This window comes from Peromyscus eremicus, chromosome 5 (genome assembly GCF_949786415.1).
Source record: "Peromyscus eremicus chromosome 5, PerEre_H2_v1, whole genome shotgun sequence".
Classification (NCBI taxonomy): domain Eukaryota; kingdom Metazoa; phylum Chordata; class Mammalia; order Rodentia; family Cricetidae; genus Peromyscus; species Peromyscus eremicus.
In genome coordinates, this window is record NC_081420.1 from 7,021,834 (window position 1) to 7,029,815 (window position 7,982).

At 43.2% G+C, this 7,982-nt stretch overlaps 1 long non-coding RNA gene across 1 annotated transcript; it reads right to left on the reverse strand.

Annotated features, from left to right (window-relative positions):
* Positions 1–208: 208 nt before the first annotated feature.
* LOC131910269 (uncharacterized) lies at positions 209–7,709 on the reverse strand. The gene is made up of 3 exons (XR_009379085.1): positions 7,493–7,709; positions 6,992–7,109; positions 209–909 (listed from the first exon to the last, which is right to left on the reverse strand). It is a non-coding gene; the product is annotated as an uncharacterized LOC131910269 (long non-coding RNA).
* Between the last annotated feature and the right edge of the window lie 273 nt (positions 7,710–7,982).

Here is a 7,982-nt window from a genome sequence, read left to right on the forward strand (position 1 = left end):
GGTTAAAGTGTTTCTTTTCAGTACTCTTCTTTTATGCATTGAGCATCCAAGAGAAGAATCATTATTAAACACTCAAAAGGAAAAAAAAATCTCTCAAGGCAGGACTGGCTCTTTAATAAATAATCCATTGAATTCTTGCAAGCTCTTTCTTTCAGATAAAAAGCAACGGCCAGGCATGCTAAAGAAACCCATCAGGGCACACCCACACCCGACACAAAGTGTCTAACAGACTAAGACAGTAGCACAAAGGGCCCAGAAACCCACAGTTGTAGAAAGAACAAAGACGCCTCTAGCCATAAGAAGCCCATTAGTCCCTGAGCTATGTGCTCAAGGAGAACTAGGGGGAAACCACAGCATCTGAAGCGTGTTAGGGGTGTCCTTCCTGCAAGGAAGGCATGTGACAGGTACACAGTAGATGAGATGATTATCAAACCAGTCAGTTCGCTGTGGGACTATTTTAAGTCCACAACAGCACAACCAAACACTCCCCGTTTCGCTATCCAGCCGGCCAGTGTTTGCCCACCATATGGATCTGAGTCTGTGTGCTTGGGTGGAGACAAGCCACAAGACTGTCACCTCTGGGTGCTCTCCTGTGTGCCAGGCCCCTCAGCTCCAGGGCCATTACCCCACTTTGGCATTATTTGACGTTTCTGACACATTTAGCCAACTCTTACCAGAACGCCCCATGTAGGAGTCCCCAAGGGGCACATGCCCTCCCTCTGACACTGTTGGCCATGTCTCCCCTCCTCACCTCCCAGTGGTGCTGTGCCTGGCAGAGTTCTCTCCTGTGGGTCTCTAAAATCTCCCTTACCTCCACAAGCAGACATTCTTATTTCTCCTCAGAGCCTTACACGACCTGATGACCACTGTCAAACATGTCTCATATCCATGTTGGAATCCAGGATAACTCTGGACAGAGAAAAGGCTTCAGTCAATATCCAAATGAATAAATACCTCTGATATGTGATATAGATCAATGGATAAAATCGATTCCAAATTTATTAAGTATTTTTGGTTTGTCTTCAGTTTTCTTTAAAAAGGTATTCACTCCACTCTTGAGGTAGAGATAGGTTAGGCTGTTGAAGTCTCAGAATGCTCCCATATTTACCAGTCTCCTGCGGCCCAGCCATCCTATGTTAGAAACTGTTCTATGACAATGGGAATAATACCATCCTCTTCATTTCTACACAGGATTGTAAAAGTTAACATATAAGACACCAGATTAATTCTAGAGTAACTGAGCAATGCTATTTTGTTCAATAAACACAAAGTACTGCCAACTCTTTAATAGGTTCATATGAATTACCAAATATACAAAAACAGTATTACAAATTTAGAACTTTTTTTTTTTTTTTGGTTTTTTTTTTTTTTTGGTTTTTCGAGACAGGGTTTCTCTGTGTAGCTTTGGAGCCTGTCCTGGGACTCACTCTGTAGCCCAGGCTGGCCTCGAACTCACAGAGATCCGCCTGGCTCTGCCTCCCGAGTGCTGGGATTAAAGGCGTGCGCCACCACCAAAATGTATAACTTCAGGTTAAAATAAAAATCTTGCCAGACATGTTGGTACATGCCTTTTATTCTAGCACTTGGAGGCAGACAGATTTCTGTGAGTTTCAGGGCACCCTGGTCTACATAGTGAGTTCCAGGACAGCCAGAGCTACATAGAAAGACCCTGTCTAGAAACAAAACAAAACAAAATAAAAAAGACCAAAAAAGAAAATAAAAATCTTAAAAATTAAACCATTAAGGCATTTATCTGTGGTCCTAAGTGACTGGCCTGCTCCTCTAAGTCTAGCTTCTTAGGGCAGGTGACAGCTGTCCATCAGATGCCAGGTGGAAGCCAGAGCAAGCTCACCCCCAGAACCTTCACTGAAACTGAGAGCTACAAGCTGTTCCGGTGAAGACACACTGGACTTTCTCTGTACAGTCTTTCTTTGCTCTAGAGGCAACTGTTACTTCTGTGACCATCTGTTCCTAAGTCTACCCAAGAAACTTGATGGTTTTGGCAGTTCACATTTACAATGTTCATAGGATATTTATTCAGCATTGCCCAACCCCAAACCATGTGATGCCACCACCCATGTAGCTACTGTCTTCTACTAAAAAGAGTCAAAGAAAGAAAGAAAGAAAGGAAGGAAGGAAGGAAGGAAGGAAGGAAGGAAGGAAGGAAGGAAGGAAGGAAGGAAGAAAGGAAGAAAGAAAGAAAGAAAGAAAGAAAGAAAGAAAGAAAGAAAGAAAGAAAGAAAGAAAGAAGGAAGGAAAAAGAAAGAAGTGCAGTAATCTTCCTCTGGAACCAATATACAGTGAGTTTGTGTTTCTAGGGGGAGGGAGCACATTAGGGAACACTCATGTAATTAGCGAGGCTGGCTCAAAAGATGAAGGGGAAGCGGGTGGAGTACCATAATCCCTGCAGTGATTACAGCTGCCCCTGGAGCAGGGTTCAAGTGGGAGCACAGAGTGGGCAGAGGAACGTAAAGGGTCAAGATATGTTCTCAGGAGAGCACGTTCAGGGGCTGGAGTAGAGCAGAGGGCACATGAGAAGGACACTTAGGATTTGGGACTGGCAGACAGCTAGGCATGTATGCAGGGCAATGAGCACTCAGATACACTGAGCTGGGGAGTCTAGATTTTATCCTCCAGGTGATGAGAACTCCTTAGCTATTCAGAAGGATGAAGAGATTCAGAAATAAAGCAATACTTTATTCTGTAATTCACACACTGTCCATTAACTTTCAGACTCTTTTGTGACAAGAATTCTAAACCAATATAACTTTTAACTGTATTCTAAGTACTTATCCTTATGCCCACAGACAGGTGTAGCCACTACCCCCTCATCAAAGAAGCTTCTTTTTGCAGCAAACAGAAACTACTTAAAAACTCCACAACTGGTCCAAATGCCCAGAATAGGGTGCAGGGTGCCTTCCCCATCCATACATCCTACAGTGCAACCCCTGCTAAGTGTCAGGGAAAACTGTAACAGAGGGACAGGAAGATTATAGAAGCCGGAAGACCAGAACTAACCAGCTGCTAAACGGTGTCTTCTGAACATGACAAGAAAGCTGCGTCCGTGAAAGATAATACGGTCACCTAAACAAGATGTGAGTAACGACGGCCATGCCAGTTGACATGTCAACAGGGATGGGAAGATTTCACAAGGCTTCACTCCTAGATGAAGAGCTACAGGCAATCAGTGGCCGCTGACAATGGATAGACAGTCTTCTCTAGGGACAACCACCCTGATGGTCGGTCAAGTTCAGCCTTAAGCACGCCCCCACACAAACTAAAGAAGAAGAGGTCTTGAATTTAGGTGGGGCATGGGAGGGTTTGGGGGAGTAGAAATGATGTAAATACAATATTCATTAATGCAATTCTCACAAACTTAAAAACAAAACAAAACAAGAATGTATCCTAGGCAGCAAACCGCACTCGGCAGCAAGTTTCTCAGCCCTTCACCCTTTCCTCACCACTTGCTACTGACTAAGCTACCTGAGGGCTATCCTTGCATTTACTATCGGAGCCATGGAGCCAGCTCAGAACCAAGCCTGCCTCTTCCTCCATGAGGGCACGACCTCATTTGGCCATGGAATATGGGGACCATTTATCCCTCTTTTATGCCTGAACACTCACCCAGTCAGTCAACTTAAGCACATCTGTGCTGAAATCCCTAAGTTCTTTCCAAACCTTCACCTGCCTCCAAATTAGAGTCCACTTTTCCCTGTTGTGTGTCCAAAGCCGTGCCCCAGGGCTCAGGCATTTTCTCCCTCCGGAGCATCTGCCTCGGGACCGGATGAGAATGGGGGTGAGTAGGAGTGGAGACTCTGAAATTCAGCAAGGTCCTTAAGAAGTCTTCTGTCTCACTGATATGCACAATCTCATGGTCCAGACTTAGGTCACCCTGTGGCAGAGCATCACCTCAGAATTACTGTGAAGATGACTGCCTCAGATTTAAGACACAGTGAGTGAGGAGGTCTAGGGGAATAGATGTTTACAGTTCCCCACAACATGAGGCTCCTAAGCTGAGGACACACTGCGGTGACTACCACAGCTGAGTGTCCTTTCCCCAAATGAGATGATCTTGTGGAGTCTTACTTTTCCCTCCCTTGCTGTTCTCACCCCTGATGCTAAAGTTTCAGATTTCACACCTCTTCTTTCCAATGTCTGTCTCTTTTGTTCAAAACCTTACTTAAAAGCATCATCAAAAACAAAAGTGTTGAACAGCATTCTCTTGGCATCACCTGCTCGGGAGGCTGTCTTGAACTCAATTATGGACTCTTGGCTAAGCTAGCCTTGAGATAAGCATGAGTGGGAATGAGGGCATGTTTAGGAGAAATGAGAGCGCAGAAGAGAGAATGCAGACCCTGGACCTTGGGGGCAGGGCCGGAGCTGTCTGACAATGATGGTGAGGTCCTGGGGCCCCTGGGACTGTGCAGTCAAAGTCATTGCGGCCAGGGCTGGATCTGGCAGAGGTAGAGGAAACACTGACCTTAAGACAGTGTGTGCATGCTGGAGTTAGCAGCAAATTTAATATTGTTCATTGTTCAAAGGGGCCTGTTTCTTTGTGGAATAAAATGAAGCTATTTTACTAGTTATGAAAACGGCAGTATTTCAGACTGTCCCTGTGTATTTTTAGCTGTCAAGATGAGATGACAATCTTGTGACCATAGTTAATGCATGATTTTCAATGGTTCAGATTTTCTCTGGTACAGATCTGAGGATGACATTTTGGGATCTCTTTGTGTTGAGAGGAGATAGATTTCTCTCTTTGTTAATGATTTAGAATAATTTCTGAGTCCTCACATGTTTTGTTCTTTTTGAAGATCGTTTTCTCTTTCTAAAATGGCAAAGAAGGAAAAAAAACCTGAGACCAAAAGGCATATCAGAGCTGTCTTGTCCAGTCCCCTGGTCATCTGAGTCATTTCAGACAGTAAGTTGTTTGGACACAAATGCTGTGACATTCAAACAGAACATCCAAGTTCAGGTTGCTCCACACCTAGAGGTGCTAAAACAAGAACATGTGAGATTTAAATCAAGGTGTAAACACACCAGCTCATCAGTTTTGAGGCTTTCACACCCTTATAAGAACTTTGGTGAAAAGGCATCATTTCATAAGCGGAGCATGACTTAAAACTCAGGGACTGGCACTGGAAAGATGGCATAGTGGTTAGGCACAGTTGCTGTTCTTCCAGAGGACCCAGGTTCAGTTCCCAGCACCCACACCTGGTGGCTCACAAACACCAGGTCTACCTACTTTAACTTTAGGGTGGCCAACACTGTCTTCTGCATCCTCAGTCATCTTCACTCACATGTACGGCCCACATGCAGATACACACACACACACACACACACACACACACACACACACACACACGCACACACACACGCACACACACACATGCACACAGACACATGACCACACAACATACATATACATAGATAGACACACAGGCACACACATATACACATACACGAACACACACAGACACATAGACACACAAGCACACACACATACACACAGACAGATACACACACAATTAAATATGAATTAAATCTTAAAATTTTCAGGGTATAGAGGGATATCTTGGTGGCTAACTGCTTGCCCCCACATGTGGGAGGCCCAGGGTTCTTTTCTGCCTCCAGTGTGGTAAAATGAAATAAAATATAAAATTCTGCAAGGCATTTTATAAAACACATATCAGGTACCATCTCCCAGGTGAAAGGTATGTATGTACTCTGTGTTGGGACATAAATTTGTGAGACTAAACTCTGTGAGGATGAGGATCTCATGTCTTGTTCTAAGGATTTTTCTCCAATGATTATTACTGCCTAAAAATAGTAGACACTTAAAAGGTTCCCATTAATCTTGTGCAAATTAATGAAATTCAATTGTAATTTGAGACCCACCATCCTTATCTTTAAGAAATTATTCTAAATAAACATATGTGGAAGAGGTCTATGGCTCACACAGATACAGTTTCCTCATGGCACTGTTAGTGACAGCCAAAAAAGTGTGAGAAAAAAATAAAATATGAGATGGAGGAAGAAACTGATTAAATTATAGAATAGTTAAATAATGGAACATATGAATCAATTAAAATGGAATTACATAAAATTAATGGTGTGGAAAGATTCATAAAGAATAGTCTCTGCTAACAGGTGCCCATTTAGGCCTGAGAGTTCTGCAGTCTCTCATTGTACCTTGATCAGCTGTGGGCGCTACATGAAACACCATCTACCACAACAAAAGCTTCTCTAATGATGGTTGAGAGATAAATCTATCTATGGATATAACAATAAATCATTAGGAGTCGGTTTAATACTCTACCCATTTAGTAGAATAATAGGTTCTCCCCAAGTGGATAACTCCAAGAAAAACGTGTTTGGGGAACACAACAGGACAGTTGCATATGTGAACTCAGAATATGTGATAGCATGCACAAGACCCACACAAGTTCAAACCAGACAACATTCCGTCAGGAGGGGGGTGCGGAGCACCAAGTTCTATCCTCAGCTGAGGAGTTATCTGCACCTGATAGATGTGGGGAGAGAGTCAGTTTCCCTTATGGATCTGTCCCTGGTAGGTCAACCACACTCCAGCGGAGGATGTCCTCACACCCAAGAGTATATGGAAAGCATAAACTGGACTTGATGTGTTTGTTTTTGTTTTTTTTTTTTTCAAACTGAGAATACAAAGGTAGATGTGGAGGGGAGGTGGGTAGATCTGGAAGAAATTAGGGGGAGGGTGAATCTGATCAAAATACATCCTATCAAACTCTCAAAGAACTAATAAAAAGTAAAAAAAAAAGAATAATACCATGTTTATAAAAAATTCTATATCACAGGGTCTTAGAAATTATCCTATTTATTATATTGTTCAGTTTTTATTTTTAGTCATGAATATATATTATATTCTGGTATTATACATGTAGCAGTAAGACATTCAAAACATAAAATTCAAAAAATATTAAAATGCTTTCTTCCTCTCTCTACTTCTTACCTGAAAACTACATAGTCCGAAGATGGCTGATTCTATGCCATCTTCCATTGATCACGTTGCATAGGAAGTCATAAGCAAATGGCTTGGCCATTATTACTTCCCATTTACTTTAGTTTGGCTTAATTTAGACAGAAATATTAAAATAGAAAAAATTAAGGAAAGGCTTAAAGTGCTTAAAAAAGACAGAATTGGATTCAACTTAACATGTATAAACAGTATTTTGGAAGTGCATTTCAATTTTTTGTGCCATTAAAAGGCAATCAACTACAGTGCAAGCCCACGGTGGGGGGGGGGGGGCAGGAGGCAGGGCTGTGGCACAGGACACAGTGAGGGGAGGCTTTTGTGTGCAGCATGTCCTCTAGGGCCTCCAGGTCCTCCTGGGTGACCTCTCTGGAGGGATGGAAGGCTGCAGGAGCTCTGTTACAATTACCCCCAAGGGGAAGTACTAAGCTCACACTACTCAACAAGGCATATCAGCCCTGGCGACTCCTCATTTATTACCAGTTGCCATCAAGTCTGCCGTCTTAGCTCAGGCTGCCAGAATAAAACTCCAGAGGTGGAGTAGCATAATCATTAATCATCTGCCTCTCACATTCCTAGAGGCTGGAAAGTCCAGGATCAAAACACCAAAAGATGGCCTCTGGGGAAGCCTTCTTCCTGGGTTGCCAAGGTACACGCCTCTGTGTGCACCCTCATGGGATGGAGAAGACCGAGCTCTTCCTTTTCTATAAGGACACTAGTTCCATTCTGAGAATCTTACCATTGTGACTAAACTTACCCACATATCTCCCCAAAGCCATACTTCCTAATACCATGACGCTGGGAACCAGGCACATATCATTCCATCCAGAGCCACCATCCCTGCTTTTCACCAGACTCTGACCAGGTGTAGCAAAAACAGGATTCTAAGGACAGGATGGACAGATTTTTACCAGATAGAAGGCACAGGAAAATGCTCAGAATCTGATGCCAGCAGAGGGCAGGGCCATGT